Source organism: Cervus elaphus, chromosome 24 (assembly GCF_910594005.1).
Source record: "Cervus elaphus chromosome 24, mCerEla1.1, whole genome shotgun sequence".
NCBI lineage: Eukaryota > Metazoa > Chordata > Mammalia > Artiodactyla > Cervidae > Cervus > Cervus elaphus.
In genome coordinates this window covers 49446706-49471127 of record NC_057838.1, presented here as the reverse complement: position 1 = coordinate 49471127, position 24422 = coordinate 49446706, and the positions used below count along the sequence as shown (strand labels likewise).

At 39.5% G+C, this 24422-nt stretch overlaps 1 long non-coding RNA gene across 1 annotated transcript in view; it reads right to left on the bottom strand.

The window, feature by feature from the left end:
* The window catches only part of LOC122683154, a 35279-nt gene that overhangs the window by 9416 nt on the left and 1441 nt on the right, over positions 1 to 24422 (bottom strand). Inside the window, exon 2 of the long non-coding RNA XR_006337641.1 lies at positions 6095 to 6329. This is a non-coding gene — a long non-coding RNA (uncharacterized LOC122683154). The remainder of the gene's footprint in view (positions 1 to 6094; positions 6330 to 24422) is intronic.

The window sequence follows — 24422 nt, the reverse complement described above, 5'->3', positions numbered from 1 at the left end:
TATGTACTAATATGGATCACAAATGTTTAACTGAAATTCTCTTCTAAATATTATTTCGGAATTATAACATGAATAGAAAAATTTTTTTTTCTGTGTGCTCCCGGGCAAACTGTTTTCCTTTTTATGAACCTTACATTTTGCAAAATGAGGAAATTACATTAAACAGGTCACTTCAGTCTAAAGTCTTCAGATAGTATGAAAGCTAATACCCCTGTTTGAAAATCCCTGAAAATGAAATTTTATATTTACTTCTGATAAGGATAATGAGGGACCTGATGACCATCAGGCTTGCTTGAGGCTGAATTATGAAGCATAGAATTCAGTCACTAATACCACTGGCTGTGGAGTGTGACAGTCAAGCCAAGGTACTATCCCAGAAGGTTGTCAAATTTACACTTACAGAGTAATGCTTTCCTGAAACTCTTGTCTTTTTAAGATATTTCCAAAGGGCTCCATCTTCCAGGTCTAAGTACAACATTTGGACTATTTCTAGGCCCCTCCTCCAGGTTAATTCTCTTTCCAAGTTCTTTTCATATATTAGCTTAACTATGATTAGTTGATGGGTCACGGGACTCTGGGGGCAGAAGGAGAAGGCAGAGGAATGGGTTCATCTATAGCCATTTCCATAAGGAAAATGTGCTCAAAAAATGAGTTGAGGAGGCAGGAATCCACTCCATTCCTTAGAAGTCATTTTTCTCCACATTTGAAAAGCTAAGGGTCATACAGCACAGGCTTCCTTACTCATCCTTATAATCTTTAAACGGGATTAAACAGAAGTAGTCAGAGCATAGAAGGGACAGCTAAGTATACAGAGGCAGAGTAATGTACAGAGAGGCCTTGGCATTGCTAGCAATTAAGTGGCAGATCCAGCAAAATTTATTCTGAGAAATGCCATCATCTCATAACAAAAATGTCCTTCCTTTTCCTTTGCAGAATATATCAGACCTCAGAATCTGCTAATGCTGATTTTGCAACTTACTGAATGTTGACTTTGGGCAAGTTTTCCAACCTCTCTGAGTGTGAGGCTCTATTTATTTAAAAAAAAGGGTAACGATAATGACCTGGCAGCATTGCCTGGCACATAGTATGGCTTCAGTACATGGTAACAACTATTATCAAGATAAAAGGGTGGTGGTTGTATGGGATTACTCAGATTGTAAGGTACTTTCTAGCTAGGAGACAGGATGCTGATTTTGTTAAAAAAGAATAGCTAAGTATGAAGCCGAAAGGGCTTCCTTGGTGGCTCAGTGGTAAACACACCTGCCAATGCAGGAGACTCAGGTTTGATCTCTGAGTCAAGAAGATTCTCTGGAGAAGGAAACGGCAACCCAGTACAGCATTCTTGCCTGGGAAATCCCATGGACAGAGGAACCTGGTTGGGGTAGAGTCCAAAGGGTTGCAAAAGAGTTGGACACGACTTGGCAACTAAACAACAACAATAACAACAACGAATAGAAAATCTAAGAAATAGAGGTGGAAAAGATCTGAAGACAAAGAAGTCAGATATTTTATGTTACATGATTAAGGGGTTGAAAAAATAATCACACAGTTGGCAATCGGTCCTCATTCAATGCTCCTAAAATTCTTACATGTCTTAGCTTCTCTGTGGCATTCTTACTGGGAGCAAATCTACTCTAATGGAAATTCTCTGAGGCAGTGACAGCATGGGACATATGAAATGGATGTTCTGCAGCACTTGAATTGAGACCAAAATCCATTGTGCTAATTAGTTATTGGAATTTTGCATAATGACACATGCTCAAGGGCCATTCATCGGCTTTGTAAGCTGTCTCACATGACTCTATCATGTAACCATTGGACTAAATGCCATTTTGATGAGAACTAGCTCTGTGTTTGCAGAGTGGAGACACCATAACATTTTTGGAGCATAATTATTACCTCTGTGTTGGTGACTCAGTTTCTCACCTTCAGACTTGTTTTGCTCCTAACCCTCCCTGTATAACAGTTACTCAGTTGAGGTCAAATGCAGAAAAGACTGGGAAGCAGTAGCGGCATTAGATTTTATACAATCTGTCTCCCAAAACAAATATCAAGCAATCAATGTATAACTCTTGAAAAAAAATTCTACTTAAACACTTTAGGCTTATTTAACACCATCTTTTCACGTCCATAAACTGTAAGCACTTGAAGGGATGCAGACTATTACATTATATACATGATAGTTAAACAAGGTCCTGCTGTAAGGCACAGGGGACTATATTCAATATCCCATGATAAACCATAATCAAAAATAATATGAAAAGAATATAGATATGTAAAACTGAGTCACTTTTCTGTAAAGCAAAAATTAAATACACCATTGTAAATCAACTATACTTTGATTTTTTTCTCAAAAAATGAACAAATAGAAAAAAGCAATTGAAGGAACACCAGGTGCAAAAGGCCTGAACATTTATGAGAATATACTCAATCTCTCTTTTAATTAGAGACATGGAGAATCAGAAAATAAAGAGATAATACTTTCAGCTAACAGGTTGGGAAAAATTTAAATAGGCGATAAAAACCTAGCAGGTGAAACAGGCACTTGTACTCAAGATTGTGGTCTTGTAGCCTTTCCGGAGGGGAGATGTGGTGATGTTCATTGACGTTTACAACACACTTGCCCTTGCTCTTTTTTCCAGGAATTCCAGTGTTAGGATTTTTATTGTCAATATTATATTTTTACATAAGTTTTTAAGCTATATGGGCAAGGATATTTATTGTAGCTTGTAGCTGTGATAATATATTACTACCTATAAAGAGTTATAAATACACATATATGAGATAACATTTAGCAATATTATCTCTTTGAGGAGGGCTATTTGCTTTCATTTCTTTCCTCTTTGGTGTACTGCATGCTTTGCTTCAGAAATCAAAGGGCAGAGTAGAATGCAAATGTCAAACAAGTAGAACACATTTGGCTTTTGAGTTTCAAAAAGTTTCAAAAGCCTTGACCCTGATATTTAGAAGCTTGTATAGTAAATGAGAAAAAACTTATCTGTCTCTCCATAGATAAAAAACTTCCTGGCTTGGGAAAGTAAGGAAGTCAGAAGGGGAGCTTGTATATAAGTTGTTACATATTATATAACTAACTTAATATTTGTATAATAAAAAAGGTGGAAAGGAGCTTCCACAGAAGGATGAGTCTGGTGGTAGGAAGTAGCAAAAGCCAGATTACTTTGCTGAGTCTTAGAGAAAAGAAAATCTGCTTCTTAGGTAAATGCCTGGAAAAGACCAAACCTCCCCCATCCCCATCTCCCTTTTAAGAGTATCCTGACATAGTGCTCAAAGAGTAAGGATGGAATGGCTGCCTGGTGCAACTAAAAGATGGGCCTGAGAGAGTCTGCAATATCTCCCCCAAACCACAGCATGGCACAATAATCCCTTATGTGTGATAGTGGCACAGATGGGCGTAGGAGATTCGAAGGATATAATGGGACTGGGGTGGGACTCAGGGATGATCATCAGAGATCTACATGGATCAGAGATGGAGGACCAGATGGGACAAATACACCTCAGCATCTGTCAGCATGAAAACTCAACAATCAAAGACAAGACTCTGTAGACACAACCTCTGTTCTACATAAGCCTCATAGAACTCCACTAAATGTCAGACTTGGAATTGGCAGAGATTAAGTTTGGACTACACATATTAAAAAGGAGACACATTACCTTGCCAACTAAGGTCCGTCTGGTCAAGGCTATGGTTTTTCCAGGGGTCATGTATGGGCATGAGAGTTGGACAGTGAAGAAAGCTGAGCACCGAAGAATTGATGCTTTTGAACTGTGGCATTGGAGAAGACTCTTGAGAGTCCCTTGGACTGCAAGGAGATCCAACCAGTCCATCCTAAAGGAGATCAGTCCTGGGTGTTCATTGGAAGGACTGATGCTGAAGCTGAAACTCCAGTACTTTGGCCACCTCATGCGAAGAGTTGACTCATTGGAAAAGACCCTGATGCTGGGAAAGATTGAGGGCAGGAGGAGAAGGGGGTGACAGAGGGTGAGATGGCTGGATGGCATCACCGACTCGATGGGCATGAGTTTGAGTAGACTCCGGGAGTTGGTGATGGACAGGGAGGCCTGGCATGCTGCGATTCATGGGGACGCAAAGAGTAGGACACGACTGAGCGACTGAACTGAACTGAATTGAACGCAGGGGAATAGAATCCTAAAATAAAATGAAGCTGAACTAAAGAAAAATAAAGATAACTGAATGTCTTCCTTGTTTGAGTTAGTGGGATGAGAGAGTCTCTCAATACACCATGAAGTAATATATATCTGTTGAAAATAATGAGGCAAGTATATGCACTGTGATGTGAAAGATCTGCAAGATAAATTTTAAATTAAAAAGGCAAAAGAAAGAAGGATGTGAGCAGTGTGCATTGCATTAGCATAAAAATATTATATGTTCTAAGTGTTCCCAGGATATTAGTAGAAATGATTAACTGTGATTTGCTCTAGAGACTAAAAATCTTCATCTGATGCAATTATATAAAGATTTCTTTTAAACCAAGAGCTTATATTATTTTATAATACATATTTATCATTTATAATAAAATTGCCTTTTTATCCTTATGCCATGTTTTGTGATCCATTACATTTAATTAGAACTCCATTTATGTAGCCTTTATTTCAACAATTTCTGAATATAGGATGAAAAGATGTCTTCAATATCTTTTGAGTGTAGCATAAAGCTGCCAAAGAGATTTTTTTTTCCAGTGAGAAGGAATGTTGCAATGTATCTTAAGGATAATTACCCTCTCACCATCATTTCTGTAAAAGTTGATATGCAAACTTTTCTCACCACAAAGCTACAGAAAACTTTCCTAAAAATGTGTCAATAACCAGAATAAGGATGCATGATTCAAAGGGCTGCACAAAGTCACACATCTTCATACACTCTAGCATGCAGTCAAGCATGCAGGTCACAGACCCTGAGAACAGCATCAAAATTTACATATGTAGTTAAAGAATGGTTCCTTCAAAGTCATCCTACAGTTATTTTAAGCCATGGAAAACATTCAGTAAGTCATTTTTGGGGGGCACTGCATTCAGAGTTTATGGCACATGTTATGAATGACCTAGACATTCAAATCATCACTCTTTCAGGATAAATTCAAATATAAATTTTAATAGCAGTCAAAGGTCATTTGGACTCAAGTATGGTGAATAAGGGAGTCACTAGATTTAGTTAATAAATTTACAGTAAAAAAAGAAGTATGGTACAACTGCAAAACAACATGACCACTCTATAAACTCTTAAGGAAAAAATGCCTAGTCTCCAAAGAAACTTCAATGTTTTAAAAACTACAGCATCCTTAGAACAACTGCATTGCCTTCCTACAGACTACTGTAAATTAATTCTGATGAACACATTTTAACCTGTTAAAAAACAACTTAATGACTTATAGTAGCATTCTCTACAATTATTTTACAATATGGAACTACAAGATTTTTAAAGCTCTATTTCTAAATACATTAGATCAGCATTTACGGTGGGTCATGAAACTAATTGAGTGGTGGGAACCAATGCTAAAAATACAGAAGAGGAACTTCCTTGGTGGTTCAGGGGTTAAGACTCTAGGCTCCCAATGCAGGAGGCTCGGTTTTGATCCTTGGTCAGGGACGTAGATCCCACATGCCACAACTAAGAGCCCACATGCCACAACTAAAGACCCTGCATGCCACAATTAAGCCAAATAAAAGAAATAGAAGAACACCACCAGAGTGTCTCAAATGCAGTTGGTGTGGATATGATTTTATCAAACTGCTTCTCTTATGCATTTTTAGACAAGCATTCATTATTCAGCAAAAACGTATTCACCAAACACAATACACTGTCAGCCATCTGGACCGCCAGCTAGTCCTCTCTCAACTAGATAATCTCTAAGGTTCTTTTAACCTTAACATTCTCTGGGATATTGAAGTGCAAGTTTAATCGCCTTTTCTAAATTTTTTGAGATAATTTTTAGTGATTACTGTTTGCTCACCTCTGTGAATATGTCAGTATCTCATTTAATCTTTTTTCCAATTAAAATTGCTGCAAAACAAACCATTCTAAAACACAGTGGCTTAAAACCACAAAATCACTTACTCAACTGACCAGCTTTGAGCTCAATCAGCAATCAGCAGAGAAGGTCCATGTCTGTTCCTCGGTGTGTCAGTTGGAGTAGCTTCACTGGGACTGCGGAATCCACCTTCAGGATGTATCACTGCATGGCTGGCAAGCTGGTGCTGGCGGCCAGCTGGGAGCTCATGGCCAAGGGCAACAAGACACCACTCATTTTAATGAGTATCCAGGACTTCTTCTTGCCGTGGTGGATGGGTTCCTAGAACACGCATCCCAAGATATAGTAAGTGGAGCTGCTAGTTTCTTAAGGCTCCAGAACATGACATTGGTGAAGTGACTGTAAGGTCTAGATTAGCAGGAGGAGGAGCTTCCCTGATAGCTCAGTTGGGAAAGAATTGGCCAGCAATGTAGGAGACCCCAGTTCAATTCCTTGGTTGGGAAGATCTGCTGGAGGAGGGATAGGCTACCCACTCCAGTATTCTTGGGCTTCCCTTGTGGCTCAGCTGGTAAAGAATCCAACTGCAATGCAGACCTGGGTTCAATCCCTGGGTTGGGAAGATCCCCTGGAAAAGGGAAAGGCTATCCACTCCAGTATTCTGCCCTGGAGAATTCATGGACTATATAGTCCATGGGGTCACAAAGAGTCAGACATGACTGAGCAATTTTCACTTACTTAAATAGGAGGAAATATTGACTTTACTCCTTGATGAGAGAAATGTGTAAAAATTGGGGGCGGGGGGATGTTTCAAACTGCCACATCTTCAAAGAACCACGTAAGGTATATTTTACAGTAATACATCCCAATATTATAGATAATGCAACAGACACAAAGAGTGATTCAGTAATTTCCCCCAAAGTCACAGTTTGTACAGGTCACCTAAGACCTGAGCCCAGGTCTTTCAGTCTCTAAAGCCAGGATCCAGGTACTCCACTATTCTGTCTCTTCCTGTGATTAGTGCACAAAAAACACTACATTCTTCATAATTTATAGCCAGAACTTGTTGCTTGAGGGTAAAAGACCCAGACGTTCCATGAATTGAGAAAAACATGGGTAGGGATTTGATCTGATAGTGAGTAGGTGAAAAGGTGAAGGAACTCAGTGATCTCTGGAAGAAATATGGGACAATAAGCAGACACAGCATCAATACGATGCTTGAATTGAAGCAAAATAATAATACATGAAAATGTCACTCTTAACTTTATAACCTTTTTGAAAAAATTATTCCAGACAGAAATACACATGTCCCTTAAGCATCCATTGAAATTCTATGAGCCTTTAAGAGGAAAAGTGCTCTAAGTGAAAAGTAATTTTATTATAAGCCAAAACAACCTATCAGCATATAGCAGGAGTGTGTTTTTTCCTTATGTTTCCAGAACTGAATACTAAACAGGGTCTAGTATTCTTTTCTTCTGTGATGTGAGATATAAGTGGTACTTAGATATTCAACATGAAACTCAATTCCAACCTTTGAGAATAACCCTTGCTCTCTAACACAAAATACAAAAATATTAAAAATTCAGCAGAATGCAAGACACATTACTGGCCTGTTGACAGAACAAATTCCTTCCTAGATGGAAAACACAGGAGTCTTTCAAATTCACAGAAATAATTTAAATGTGTTTTCAAGTGTTCAGGGTATAGTGGCAGTTTGGTTTTCAATGACATTCTTTAACTTCTAAAGGTGTGCTTTCTGGTCTTGTTTTTTTTTAAACTTTTTAATCCTAAGATACAATGTAAAGACTGTTTTCATTTTTCAGTCAGTAATAAAAATCTTGGCCTCTGTGATGTTCAGTACACTAACATGTAGAGAAGAGGACAATGTATTTGATCACCAGATTTTCACACTCCGTCTGCACTGCTGGGACAATGCTTGTTGCATTTCTTCTTGCAACCTCAGTATTTCATATTGCATTTATTCTAAGCAGGCATTTAAGAAATAATTGTTAAGGGAATAAGACATTCCATTTAAGAAACAATATTTACTCACAGTCTGTGTCCACTTAATTGATTTAAATCAAATTCATTAATATTTAAAAATACATTCTACCTTGCCTCCCTCAGTTGTTATAGAGCAGTAGGCACGTGAGAGACCATCTCTTCCACACCTTTGTTACAAACAAGGAAACTGAGCCTCGGCTCACAGAATCTATCCAATTTGGCCCAAGTGCACACGTGCTGCAGACACTTAAAGCAGGCAGGGCCCCACCCAAGTGAACAAGGACTGTTCTGTCTTCATTATCAACATGAAAGGGAAACATGCTACCACTTAGCAAGCCACACATGAGCAGCCAGTGTTCTCCCAAGTGGGATGTGGCCTGGAAAAGAGGAGAATTTGTCACATAAACAAATTCAAGCGTTTGTGATTTCTTTTCTCTTTTTCTTTTTTTTAAGTACCATTGACCTTTACATTATTCTCATTATCTTTACATCCCCCCTTTTTTGAGTACAACATTCAAGTGTGGAAGAGATCAGGTGTCTGTTGTGTTTACTACAATCGTGGCTGGTATCTGGTAGCTTAATAGGAAGAAAACAAATGTAAAGCTGCATTGTTACAACATCTCCGCCCCTCAGTCTCACTTGTTCCAGATACAGTAAGTCCTCTATATACAAATGAGTGCTGTTCCGAGAGCACATTTCTAAGTTCATTTTGTTTGTAAGTCCAACAAAGTTAGCCTAGGTATCCAACTAACCCAACGATTGCTTCCAGACTACTGTGCTTCAAATAACGACACTGAAACGCTGTACTCTGTACAGTCATTGTTGTTGACCCACTCAGTCCTGTCTGGCTTTTTTGTGACCCTATGGACTGAAGTCCACCAGGCTCCTCTGTCCATGGGACTCTCCAGGCAAGAATACTGGAGTGAGTTGCCATTTCCTTCTCCAGGGGAATCCTGACTCAAGGATCGAACCCACATCTCCTGCATGCAGGTAGATTCTTTACGGCTGAGCCATCCCACTCTATACAGTACTATAAAGTACACAAAAGCAACCACCTGTAGAAGATATAAGCATGTGACAATGTACACCAGACATGTGAACTAACTTATGTGATTAGACACGTGAACACACATTCACATCTTTCAAAGTTTGCAACTTGAAGGTTCGTACATAGGAGACTACTGTACATGTTACATCTATGAAGTATGGCTTCCCAAATCTGCTCAAGAAGGACAACACTTAGGGAACCATGAAGATAGCTTCACTTATTTTAAAATCAGTAGAAGAAACACAATCCAGATTGGATTATGTTCATCTTTATACCAAGAGAGTCACAAAATACAATCATTAATGTTTTTGTAGAGAAAGGGCTCATGAAGGCAAAACTTCCTGGGGCCCATGAAAATCCTGATGTGGTCCTGGGCTCTCCTGGGCTGCTTCATGAACTGGTGATGCTATAGAAGTGCACCGACTTCGCTGAAAATCCACAGGCAGGAAGCTGGAGCTCAAACGCTGTCCCAGCAGTTGGAAGAAGTGAGCTGACATCTGGCTCCCGTCTGAGAAATATCCTGGGTTACCTAACTGTGGAGAAGTTAAAGCCAGTGGTGGAAACTGTGGAAACTTTTACTCGGTTTTGCCATTTTGATGGTTATGTGGGACAGACAAGTTGACATCTTGCAATGAAGACAATTACGAATGACCATCTAACATTTTATTAAAAGAGCATCCAGTCATGGTTGAGGTTTGTTTCAGGGGGCCTGAGGGAACACCCCCGCCAACACCATCAAATAAACTTTAAAGGGGTCATGGGAAGGGAAGCAAAGCAAAGCTAACCCCAACAATTTGTGCAGTATCATTCATTTCAGCAAAAATATTCTGATGTGGTTAATAACTTCAGAAATGGTTTCATAAATTCAGATTTCCTGTCACTTGAATATTCATTATTTCACACCATGGAATAATCAATCATTCTTCATGAAAACAAACATAAAATGAGCACAGAATGTAACTCATGATTTTACATGTAAGTCATAAGTAGGGGGAAAGAGTTCCTTGAAGAGTCTTTATAAAGAGGAAGGTGCCGGTCAATGATAATGTGACATCCAGGCAGCAAAAGGAGTGGCCTGGGTGGAACTGAACAAATTTCCATTTCATGTTGTAAATTGCTGATGACATTAATCAGTCCATTCTTGAGACATGCATTTTATTGTGATTGTTTATATAAAAACAGCCATGGAAAATATGTAATATTTTTAAAATTTAGAGAACTTAATATTGGCAAGAGGAGCAGGGGGTGACAGGATGAGATGTTAGATGGCATCACCAGCTCAATGGATTCATGAGTTTGAGCAAGCTTCAGGAGACAGTGAAGGACAGGAAGCCTGGCGTACTACAGTTCATGAGGTCAAAAAGAGTCGGACACAGCTTAGTGGCATAACAACAACAATACTGAACCTGTTTTAATATGGGGGAGTTGAGCGGAACTGTTTAGCACTCAAAATGAATGTACCAAATATGCTATTTTTTAAAAAATATCTTCACTGTGTCAATCTTCAATTTCTAGATTATTTTATTTGTGTGAAATATTTGTGAAAAGATTTTTTAAAAGGCTAGGAGGCCCAGGTTCACTCACTGGGTCAGGAAGACCCACTGGAGAAGGGAATGGCTCCTTACACAAGCATTCGTGCTTGGAGAATTTCACAGGCAGAGGAGCTTGCTGGGCTACAGTCCACGGGGTCACAAAGAGTCAGACATGACTGATCGACTAACACCCACCCACCCACACACACACACACACACAATAACAATAATAATAATAAATGACTAAAATCCATTTGTATATTTAAATCTATTCTCCAATTATAAGCATAAATTCCATTTTCCTAATAATATAAATACATGATTTGCTCATGAATAAGGAAATTAACTAATGATGGATTTTCCTCACAAATGCTTGACCATGGAAAGGTAGCTGTGAGTGTACATATTGAAAGGAATATTCAAACAACTGCTTTTAAAATATGGAAAGTCTCATCATTCCTTTATGGTTCATTTCTTAAATTACTGTCTCTAATGATCATTTCTCAGGTACAAAGGAATTGAAAAATATTTGCAGATGGAAACACTGCTAGATAAGGATCTTCCTTTTGTAAGGATCTTCTTGAGTAAAAATACCCAACTACTGCCCTTCACAGAACTGATACTCTAAGCTATTCCATCTTCTTTAATACTATCCCATTCAAAAAATTAGTTTGAATCATTCTACATTTATTTGTCACCTAATAGGTGACAGACACTGAGTTTAACAATGAACGGACTACAAATATGAGGAATCCATATTTTCTACCTTTAAAGAAATCCTTTATTCATGCAACAAACAAATATTTCATGCAAAGATGGGCACAATAAAGGACAGAAATGGTATGTGTAATGGTGAAAGCAGATGATATTAAGAAGAGGTGGCAAGAATACACAGAACTATACAAAAAAGATCTTCATGACCCAGATAACCACAATGGTGTGATCATTCACCTAGAGCCAAACATCGTGGAATGTGAAGTCAAATGGGCCTTAGGAAGCATCACTATGAACAAAGCTAGTGGAGGTGATGGAATTCCAGTTAAGTTATTGCAAATCCTAAAAGATAATGCTGTGAAAGTGCTGCACTCAATATGCCAGCAAATTTGGAAAACTCAGCAGTGCCCATAGGACTGGCAAAGATCAGTTTTCATTCCAATCCCAAAGAAAGGCAATCCCAAAGAATGTTGAAACTACCACACAATTGCACTCATCTCACACGCTAGCATTAGCTCAAAATTCTCCAAGCCAGGCTTCAACAGTATGTGAACCATGAACTTCCAGATATCCAAACTGGATTTAGAAAAGGCAGAGGAACCAGAGATCAAATTGCCAACATCCATTATCAAAAAAGCAAGAGAGTTCCAGAAAAACATCCACTTCTGCTTTATTGACTATGCCAAAGCCTTTGACTGTGTGGATCCCAACAAACTGTGGAAAATTCTTCAAGAGATGGGAATACCAGACCACCTGACCTTCCTCCTGAGAAATCTGTACGCAGGTCAAGAAGCAAAAGTTAGAACTGGACATGGAACAACAGACCGGTTACAAATTGGGAAAGGAGTACATCAAGGCTGTATATTGCCATCCTGCTTATTTAACATATATGCAGAGTACATCATGAGAAACGTTGGGCTAGATGAAGCACAAGCTGGAATCAAGATTGCCAGAAGAAATATCAATAACCTCAGATATTAAGATGGCACCACCCTTATGGCAGAAAGCAAAGAAGAACTAAAGAGTCTCTTGATGAAAGTGAAAGAGGAGAGTGAAAGTTTGGCTTAAAACTCAATATTCAAAAAACTAAGATCATGGCATCTGGTCCCGTCACTTCATGGCAAATAGATGGGGAAACAATGGAAACAGTGAGAGAGTTTATTTGGGGGGGGGGGGGGCTCCAAAATCACTGCAGATGGTGACTGCAGCCATGAAACTAAAAGACAGTTGCTCCTTGGAAGAAACTATGACCAACCTAGACAACATACTAAAAAGCAAAGACATTACTTTGCCAACAAATGCCCATCTAGTCAACACTATGGTTTTTCCAGTAGTCACATATGAAAGTGAGTTGGACTATAAAGAAAGCTGAGCACCGAAGAATTGATGCTTTTGAACTGTGGTGTTGGAGAAGACTCTTGAGAGTCCCTTGGACTGCAAGAAGATCCAACCAGTCCTAAAGGAAATCAGTCCTGGGTGTTCATTGGAAGGACTGGTGCTGAAGCTCAGCTCCAATACTTAGGCCACCTTATGCAAAGAACTGACTCATTGGGAAAGACCCTGATGCTAAGAGAGATTGAAGGTGGGAGGAGAAGGGGATGGAAGAGGATGAGATGGTTGGATGGCATCACCAACATGATGGACATGAGTTTGAGTTAACTCCAGGAATTGGTGATGGACAGGGAAGCCTGGTGTGCTGCAGTCCATGAGGTTGCAAAGAGTCGGACACAACTGAGTGACTGAACTTAACTATTCTGGGCTGGATCTCCTGTGGGAGTTGGAGACAGAAGAATGGCAGCCAAAGTTTTGCCCATGTGGAGGTTGTACAATCTAGTGTGAAAGTAAATACTGGAAAAGAAATTTAAGCATAACTGTTGAACAGAAGTACAGGATGTTATAAGAGCACATGATAGGGACACCTAATGTGTTTGGAACATGAGGTAAGGCTCTTATGTTGACAGCAGACAATACATTAAAATAACTATAATAAATCCAGAGGATTATAAGTGGTAAAAGAAACATATTAAAGTACAAGGAACAAGAGTGACCACTTGTAATTGGCACATGACTAAAGATGGTAGAAATCTGAAAGCCTTCCTAGAGTCAACATCATTTTGAATTGGGCAAAGAAAGGCATTTTATTAGGGCATGGTTTAAGATAAACTGACAACTCCTGAAGCAAACTGCAAAACATAGCGATGTGAACAAAGCACTACTGTTACTAAAAATGCACGTATGTGTGACCGATGCACAGTGAGGCCAAGCAATACCAAAACATCACAATTTGCAAGAGAGAAAGGTGTACAGGGGGCCATGCAAGGAGATACGTGACTCATGTCTTAAAAACCCCAAACTCCCTGAAAACTTTCAGCAAAGCCCTTTCATAGGAAAGGTGAGGAAGGAGGGTGGCTAGTTGTTGCCAACTTCTTGGTGTCAGAATACCTGTTCTTGAAGTCAGATTACTGTCAGGTGACAATGTCCCTGTAAGTCTCCACCAAACAAATGTTATTCTCTGTTCTGACAAAAAAGGGCCAGATCCCCTGGCCCTTTCACTCTCTGAGGTCCCAGTCCTGACTGAGAGGAGGCAGGTCTCAGAAGGGTGCTCCCTCAGGGTGAGGTCCCCAGATGTTGTCCAGCTGTAATCATTGGAGGAGCCAGGTGCCCAACCTAACTGCCCTTGGGCTCCTCAATTCAGTCAGTTCAGTCACTCAGTCATGTCTGACTCTTTGCGACCCCATGGACTGCAGTATGCCAGGCTTCCCTGTCCATCACCAATTCCTGGAGCTTACTCAAATTCATGTCCATCGAGTTGGTGATGCCATCCAACCATGTCCTCTGTCGTTCCCTTCTCCTCCCACCTTCAATCATTCCGAGTATCAGGGTCTTCCCCAATGAGTCAGCTCCTCACATCAGGTGCCCAAAGTATTGGAGCTTCAGCTTCAGCATCAGTCCTTCCAATGAATACTCAAGACTGATTTCCTTTAGGACTCGTTGGGTATCCTTTCAGTCCAAGGGACTCTCAAGAGTCTTCTCCAACACCACAGTTCAAAGGTATCAATTCTTCGGTGCTCAGCTTTCTTTATAGTCCGACTCTCATATGCATACATGACTACTGGAAACATCATAGCTTTGACTGGATGGACCTTTGTTGGCAAAGTAATGTCTTTGCTTTTTAGTATGTTGTCTAGGTTGGTCATAGCTTTTCTTTCAAGGAGCAAGTGTCTTTTAATTTCATAGCTGCAGTCACCATCTGCAGTGATTTTGGAGCCCCCAAAAATAAACTCTCTCATTGTTTCCATTGTTTCCCCATCTATTTGCCATGAAGTGATGGGACCAGATGCCATGATCTTAGTTTTTTGAATGTTGGGATTTAAGCCAATCTTTTCACTCTCCTCTTTCACTTTCATTAAGAGACTCTTTAGTTCATTTTCGCTTTCTGCCATAAGGGTGGTGTCATCTGCATATCCAAGGTTATTGATATTTCTTCTGGCAATCTTGATTCCAGCTGTGCTTAATCCAGTCCAGCATTTCACATGATGCACTCCACGTATAAGTTAAATAAGCAGGGTGACAATATACAGCCTTGACATACTCCTTTCCCGATTTGGAACCAGTTTCTTGTTCCATGTCTAGTTCTATCTTTTGCTTCTTGACCTGCGTACAGATTTCTCAGGAGGCAGGTCAGGTGGTCTGTTATTTCCATCTCTTAAAGAATTTTCCACAGTTTGCTGTGATCCACAGCAAATCAAAGGCTTTGGCATAATCAATAAAGCAGAAGTAGCTGTTTTTCTGGAATTTTCTTGCTTTTTTGATGATCCAACGGATGTTGGCAATTTGATCTCTGGCTCCTCTGCCTTTTCTAAATCCAACTTGAACACGTGGAAGTTCATGGTTCATGTACTGTTGAAGCCTGGCTTGGAGAATTTTGAGCATTACTTTGCTAGGGTGTAAGATGAGTGCCAGCCTATGAGCTGGGCTCCTCAGGCCAACCAAATGGGCAGGGGCAGGTCCCACAGACTGCATTCCATGCAGACAGCTGCTACTAGGTCCCTAAGACAGGGCTGACAGTGATGTTCACTTCCACCTCAAGACCTGGCCTGGGCAGTGGGCGGCTGTGGCGAGGGCTCTGGAGCCCTGCAAGACACAGCCCCCAGCCATTTTCTGGGGGAGGCCTACATGGCAAGTGTGGGATCCAACTCTTAGCTCACTCTCTGCCTGATGACTGCCACTTCCCTGACAGCTGGCTGCATCCCCTCACCAAAGTTGCTCCTTGAGAGTTGGTTGCTTGTGGGTGGGGCCCACTGGAGCACTGACTAATGACTGAGCAGGACCACTAACGGTCACTCCTTGACAGTTGGTTGCTGTGGACAGGGCCAGGGCATTGACCAATGGCTGAGCAGGACCACTAACGGTCACTCCTTGACAGTTGGTTGCTGTGGGCAGGGCCAGGGCATTGACCAATGGCTGAGCAGGACCGCTAACGGTCGCTCCTTGACAGTTGGTTGCTGTGGGCAGGGCCAGGGCATTGACCAATGGCTGAGCAGGACCACTAACGGTCGCTCCTTGACAGTTGGTTGCTGTGGGCAGGGCCAGGGCATTGACCAATGGCTGAGCAGGACCACTAACGGTGGCTCCTTGACAGTTGGTTGCTGTGGGCAGGGCCAGGGCATTGACCAATGGCTGAGCAGGACCACTAACTGTCACTCCTTGACAGTTGGTTGCTTGTGGACGGGGACCACTGTGGCACTTATTAATAGCTGAGTGGGACTTGTTGCCTGGAAACTGTGCAGAGTAATGGCACATAGTGATGGCCATGTGCTAAGGACTGTGCTCAGCTACGCTCTGTTATACTACCTTATAACACATCTGAGGTCAGACCACTCTATTATTTTCCAAACTTTACTTTCATCTCTGGCTCCAAGATGGCTGCTCCTGCTGCTGTCATCACATATGAATCTTAGCCAGCAGGAAGACAGAAAGGAAGCAGACTGGTATGAAATGACAAGGAAAAGTGACCATCATAAAATTTAGGTTGTGTAACAATGTATATGGTATTATCTCATTTCTACAAAATATAACATGTATACTATTTGAAATATATATAATGTGTATATTATGTTTTTGGTATGTATATATAACATGCATGTATGTTGGCTCAGTGGTAAATAATCCACAAGGTGTGTGTGAGTGCAGGCAAAGATGCTTCAGTTGTGTCCAACTCTTTGCGACCCTATAGACTAGCCCACCAGCTCCTCTGTCCATGGGAAGCTCCAGGCAAGAATACTGGAGAATCTCTTAAAACCCACATCTCTTATGTCTCCCACATTGGCAGGCAGGTTCTTTACCACTAGTGTCACCCGAGAAGCCACCAATGTAGGAGATGCAAGTTCAATCTCTGTGTCAGGAAGATCCCCTGGAGAAGGAAACGGCAACCCACTTTAGTATTCTTGCCTGGAAAATCCCATGGACAGGGGAGCCTGGTGGACTACACTCCATGGGACTGTGGAAGAGTCAGACAGGACTTAGCAGCTAAACAACATGTATCTGTATACAAGAAGAGTGTATATTCCTCTGGGCAATGCAAGTAGCAGGTAGAAAAGAGGGATTTCTACTTTAAGTAGTTCTAAACTATGTGAAATTTTATATGTATTACTCATAAAAACATCTGTAAACTAAAGACCGGCTACCAGAAGTGTTAATCTTTTTCTCTCCATGAACTTTCCATTAACACAAACATACACATTAAAAAAAAATGATTACCTTTAATTGACTGTTATATAGAGATTAAAAACCATCAGATAAAATTACATTTTTCTCTTGGTTAATTTAATGATCATGCTAAGGAAAAAGTACTCCAATGTTCATTTCAATAAATGAAAACTTTCACAAACACGCTCCGTTTCTTATTCTACCACTGAGCATAATAGGTCCTTGGCGAGAGAAATAATAGTACCAAATAGTTATTAACATTTTCTTAAACTTCAAGATGTCAACCAAGCATTGCTAGATCTATCATATTTTTAAATGAAGACTTATTTTAGAGCCGTTTCAGGTTCACAGCAAAACTGAGCGGAAGGAACAGAGATTTCTCATATACCCCCTAGTCACCCCCCAACAAGCAGAGTCCCCCCCATGATCAATTTCTACTATCTTGGTAATATAATTTTTGCAGTTGATGAAGCTATACTGACATGTCATAATCACCCAAAACCCATAGTTTACATTACCGTCACTTTTGGTGCTGTATATTACATGGATTTAGAAAAATGTAAAATGACATGTATCCATCATCATGGTATCATTCGGAGTATTTTTACTGCCTTAAAAATCCTGTATATGCCACCTTTTCATCCCTCCCTTCACCCTAACTTCTGGAAACCACTGTTGTTTTTCCTGTTTCCATAGTTTCACATTTTCCAGAATGTCATATGGCTGGAATTATACAGTATATAGCCTTTTCATATTGACTCCCAATGTTTAAATATACATTTAAGGTTCCTCCATGTCTTTTTATGAAACAAGAGCTCAATTTGTAAAATATCAGTTGTGTTCCTATCACGTTATTATAGCATTTAATGTCCTGTAACACTAAGATATATTTTGGATATATTGAAAATAAATGAGAACGGTGCTTTTCTTGAAAACAAACGATGTTCCAAAAAATATTACTAGTAAAACTGAAATGAAAAAGACATATAAAGATTGAGAATGTAGAATGCATAGGAATAAACTTAACCAAGGAGGTAAAATTATGAAATGCTGCTGAAAGAAATCAAAGAAGACATACACGAGGAAAGACAAATGTGTTCAAAGATTAGAACCCTTACTAAGGTTAAAAATGTCCACAGCACCCAAAGCAATCATACAATCACCCTAAGCCCATGAGCACTGTTCACAGAAACAGAAAAAAAGATTTTTTTAATTGATATGGAACCATAAAGACTTTAAATAACCAAAATGATCTTTAGAAGGAAGAACTAAGCTGAAGGTACCATACTTTCTAATTTCAAAAATACATCACTAAGTTTCAGCAATTAAACAGTTGGTACCCACATAAAGACAGACACAGACCAATGGAACAAGAGAAGCCAGAAATAAACAAAGGTGTACACATTTACCTGATCTTCGACAAAACTGTCAAGATTACATAATCAGGAAAGGGCAGTCTCTTCAACAAAAGGTGCTGGGGAGACTGGTTATCCGAATGTTCTAATCACAATTTTAAAAAAAAAGATGAGAATGCGGGTAATCAGTTCCCTAATATCTAATCAGGGAATTGGGGTTGATAATGAAATAAAAGGCTCATCAATATCTCTAGTTTCCAGTTATGGTCTGAAGGATGAATATTTTATACTTCGGATAATAAGAAAGTATAAAATAAGTTCAAACTCTCGAGAACTATTAGCTTCAAATTTGGCTTCACTTCCATTTAGTTGTATGAACTTGGGCAAGGAATTAATTTGTCCATGCTTCAGTTTCATTATTTGTGAAATATGCATAATAACTAACTCATAGTGTTATAAGGAGCTTATCATAGTGCCTGGAACATAGGAAACTCTCAAAAGAAGTAACCTACAATGAGGCTGTTGATGGTATCTGTTGATCATGGTTTGGCGGGGGGAAATGCATTCATTTTCTGTCTTCTCTCCCTCTTTCTCTCTTCTTTTTTTTTTCTTCCTTCCTTCCTTTTTTTTTTTTTAACCTGTCTTCTATTTCTGGCAGACAGCCTATGTAATTGTACCTTTCTTCTGGGTATTATTTGCCAAGCAGGTGTAAAGTGCAGTGCAATATAATTTAGTAAAACCTAATTTTAGATATTAAATGTGTGCTTCTCTCTGTGTGTCTCCAGCAGAATCCTCGCACAGCTGTCAAGCCATGTGAAAGAACCCAGACCAACAGAGCATATGACCATGAAGGACCAAAGAAGTCAATTTTCTAACGTCTCATAGTTGACTTAATTTGTTTTTTACTTAAAGGTTTAGATTAGGAAGGAATAAGTAAATGTATTCTTATAATTACTGAGCAGGGTAAGGTTTTCTTTTGCCTCGTTCAGAGCAGATGCAAAAGCCATTTTGTCATATTGCAACACAAGGTCTACAGACCATCTGGAGAATCTATTAAAATGGAAAGGATTCAGTACAATTTGGATTACATGCTTTTAATAAAGATATGAGAGAATCCATCTGATCTTTACTATCTTCATCATCTGTAAGTTTTTTATATGTAAATATTTCTTTCTTAAAACAAGAATAAAATTATTAGAGACTGCAAACACTGCCAAATAAAACTATTTTTTAAAGAAAACCATAAAAATTTCCTTCCAAAACTCCACTTACAAAATCAAGGAAATTAAAAAAAAAAAAACTTTCATATTGAATTGCTATTTTTTAGGAGGTATATCTGGAGAAGGCAATGGCAGCCCACCTCAGCACTCTTGCCTAGAAAATCTCATGGACAGAGGAGCCTGGTGGGCTGCAGTCCATGGGGTCACTAAGAGTCGGACATGACTGAGAGACTTCACTTTCACTTTTCACTTTCATGCATCGGAGAAGGAAATGGCAACACACTCCAGCGCTCTTGCCTGGAGAATCCCTGGGATGGGGGAGCCTGATGGGCTGCCGTCTGTGGGGTCACACAAAGTCGGACACAACTGAAGCGACTTAGCAGCAGCAGCAGGAGGTATATCAGGAAGACGTCCCCTAAAAATGTTTTGAATGACCTGATATTCTTAACCAAAAAGAGAAGAATTTGAGTGAAAAATAAAACAGAATTCTGAAAAGAAGAAAGAAAAGAGAAGAAAATGAATGATTTTTCTAAAATGTTTACTGTAAGTAGTGACTATATAATTACTTGAGGTACAAATATCATAGACCATCTCCTTACCATGGGGGTAGGTCATATTTCCTGGCCATTCAGCAGTTTTCTGTATTAGATTCTCCTGCGTGCTTACCTTGTGTTAACTCATTTATTCTTTCTTACAATGTGATGTGGGTGGTATAGATATTAACCCCATTCCACAGATAAGCAAACTGAGTGAGAAGAGTTGAAGGAACTTACGAGGTCAAGGTCATACAACTGGGAAGTGATTGAGCCAGGATATAACTAATTCAGTCGATCTGTTTCCAGAACTTGTATCATCACCTCTTATATTGGACTCTTGCGTGGGGAAGAAGACCGTAGGCAAAATGTGTCCATTCCTTGGGCTCCATTTCCCTCATTGAAAAACTGCAGTGGATGTATGAGCTTGTGAAAACAGGAGAGTGATCCGAGGAGAACATCAAAAATGATGAGCACTTTGGACAACACAGCTAATGATGAAAGATGAAAATAATTAGAATGACTGAGCCTTTTAGAGGCGAGGAATGTTTCTACTTGTGTTCATGGAATACCAATAGTAGCAGTCATAGTAGCAGTAGACAGTGGTGCCCATCTTTACTTTCTTTCTGCAGAGAAATTTTGTTTATGTTTCAGCAAGAAAAATATTTTTGCCTAAAGCCTGTGACTTTTTCAAATTTGCAACAGAAAACTGCATATCATCTTTTTCTTGAAAAGTTATGAGGGTGCGAGAAAAAATCATGACTCCGCTGTTTACCACCCATAAAAGCTTAGCTGAGATTTTTAATTTCTTGGAGCCTGCATTTTCTTGTCTGCATAAGAAATAGTAGTACATACTTACATGGTTGATGAGGATATTAAATGAGTTGTTATGCCCATAGGGGTGCTTAGCATTCTGTCCAGCAACTACTTACTATTTAACACACAATCATTATTATGATTACCATTACTACTAATTCCTGTGGTCAGTGATGAATTCTTTGACATGAGTTTCAGTCCTCTAATGTCCATGTGTTAAAGCCTGGTCATATGGACACAGATACCTGTTGTTTTTTTTTTTTTTAAAAAAACAAAGGTAGAAATAGAAACAGCAAAAGCATTTTGTGATGTGAATTCACCTTGGCCATCTACCCTTGAAATTTTATATCAGTTCTTATTGTTAATTAAGAATGACTCCATTGGAAAGCTAAAAATTCCATAGGAAGCCTATGGAATCTTATATTGTCATGAAACTTTAAGCCAAATAGAAACACACACATCATTAGATGTTACTGCAGCCATTTAAGACTGAGACATAAGTAAGTGAAGATGGTTTTACCTGATCATTGTGTGGAGATATAATCCTATATTTATTGTAAAACTAGAGAACTTGAAAATGTTTCCATACTGTCTCCCGTCCTGTGTACCAGTGACTCTATGCAAACCAAACACACCAACAAATGTTACACAGACATGCTATTGGCTTTTGCTTTCACTCTCACTAGTTACGAAAAGATTTGGAAAAATCAGGTTAGCAGCACAAGCAGAGGGTGAAATATATAACAAATTGAATGGCTTCCATACATTACTTATTTCTAGTACTTTAAATATCATAAAACATGGTATTTCCTCCTGCATTAAGTTGCTATGGATAAAATTTTAAATTAATTTTTCTTTTTTGCCAGAGACATAGAATGCTGAAACCCAGGTATGTTATTCCCTGAGTATGAGATTTAATTTGCCTGAATAACTCAAGTCCATCTACAGAAGTTTGGTACTTTGTAGGATTTTGTTTTTGTTTTTTGTAGTTTTTGATTCAAAATTCACTCTCTTTGAGATTCAAAAAAAGTTTTTTTAAAATTTTATTTGCGTGTCTTATCAAATACTGAGCTTGCTCAAACTGGGTTTATGGTATATCTCACTATAAGGTAAGCCCTGTGAAGGCAGGGATTTTGTCAAGCTGTTTACAGCTGACATAGAAATAATAACACATGTTGGCAGGCAGTCCTTACTTGTCCAATGACTAAGTCATGGTTTCTCAACCTTGGCAACTACTGACATTTTGTTTGATTCTTTGTTGCAGGCAGCTGTCTTCTGCATTGAAGGATGTTGAACAACATTCTTGGCCTCTACCCTCTAGATGCCAGGAGGTGCCAGTAGCAACTCCCCTCCCTAGCTGTGACAACTTCAAATGTCTCCAATTATTGCTAAATGTCTCCTGGGGGAGGGAAGGGCCCACAATGCCCTTTATCAAAACTACTGCAGTAATGAATTGTTTTGACATGTCAAAGGAAATCTTCATAACTATAGGTTCCTAAATGAAAACAAAAGAAGAATTTGGAAGCTATTTGATTTGTATAATCAATGCTGACTGCTAAGTTGCTTCAGTCATGTCCAACTCTGCAACCCTACGGACTGCAGCCCTTCAGGTTCCTCTGTCCATGGGATTCTCCAGACAAGAATACTGGAGTGGGTTGCCATGCCCTCCTCCAAGGGATCTTCCTGACCCAGGGATCACACCTGGGTCTCATGTCTCCTGCACTGGCAGATGAGTTCTTTAATCTAGTGCCACCTGGAAAGTCCTAATATAATCAATATAAGCCACTAAAATGGATCATTTATTCTCCACCAAGTTAACAGGATTGTTGAATCATTTTAAGAGATTTGTTACAGTAAAAGGGAAATTATTTTTCACCATCAAGGGGCAGAGAAGGGGTCACTCTCAGTCACTGACAGTAACACTGTGGCAGTCTTTTATCATCTCTCCTATTGCTCCCAATCCAGTTCTTTAAGGAACCTAATGTTATTTCCATATCCGAATATAGAGGTTCTAGCCCCAAAGTTTACAAAGTTATTTAACATTGTAAATAGGATATGGAACTCAGGGTTATTTTGGTGATGCAGCTGTTGGCAGCTCATCCATTTCTGGAACGTGAGAAGCATCCTCTGACAATATGCAATTGTCTAAGCGACTACATTGCCATTTGCCATGATTCTGGTGTTTGGAGGACTTGGAAAATTTGCCACCATATTAGCAAGGAGGAATGTTGGGTGTGAAGAGAGGCCTGGGGGAATAGGCTCAGTGATCACACTTCATCTTCGCCAAGTTCTCAGCTCAAATGAAGTGCAAGTGGGTGGTATTTTAAATAAATCAATCTCTCTGTCTAAAGAGATATACATGTTTATATGATTTTCTAACCTGGATATATTACCCATAAAAGAGGGGATGGCGGTGATGCTAGATGAGGTATTTAAAGCACTCAGCATGGTGGCTGGCATGTAGTGAGAACTGCGTTGGTATAAGCTATTATGATAATTATCATTATTAAACATATGCAGGAGGTGTTATACCTCATAAGCTACTTGACTATGATGGAAAGAGCAATGATGCAAGGCAATGAAGTCACACAGGATGGAATCTTGGTTCAGCTACTTCCTAGCTGTGCACACTAGTGTGCACTCAATCAGCATAATTAACCCTGTATTGTATTAGTAGTAACAACAGGCTTCAATATCTAAATTGCTTGCAACTCTTAATGCCTTTCTTGCTCAAATCCATGCCCATCAAGGTCCAACTGCAGCTCTGCTCTACATCAATCTTATGCCAAGACCCAGCTTGTGAGAATAGTCTCCTTGCAATGAATACATCAGATTCATCATGGTAGAAGGAAATTAAAAACATGGCAAGTCATGAAGGGGTTCTTACAATTTCTGCTTAGAAAGGCAATCATAACTTCTGCTCACAATCATTGGCCAAAACAAGTAACATGGCAGCTCCCGAGTCCAAAAGGGCAAGGATACATAGTGGAGGAATACTGCAGAGAGTACCAAGATGGTGCCACCATCGACCACCCTCTTAAGTGGGCCTTGGAGGCCTCATCTTTGTTTCTGCAACAGTGTTACCAGTTGGAAATGAAACTAATACACTTGGAGATATTATGATGTGCCAGACTCTGCTCAAGATTTACCCACAAAATCTCATAGAGTCCTCAAAACAACCAGTTAAATTGACATCGTTGGCTCCATTTGACAGATTTTTAAAAACCAGAGGTCTTGAGGAGGTTAAGTAACCTCACACACAAAATCATATACAAAAACTGTAGGACCCAAGCTGAATATCTGCAGTTGCATAACCACTTATTTTTGAAATAACTTGTTTCTAATTGTTTTAGACTCTATCTGCATGTAGGAAGAGCAGTAGGAACAAAACTGGCTGGCTGCAGATGGTGCAACTAGCCCTTTGGAGTTCTGACTCATTAACTTTCTAGTTTTTCTCCAACAAAATCCATGGGTAGGGGTCATCTA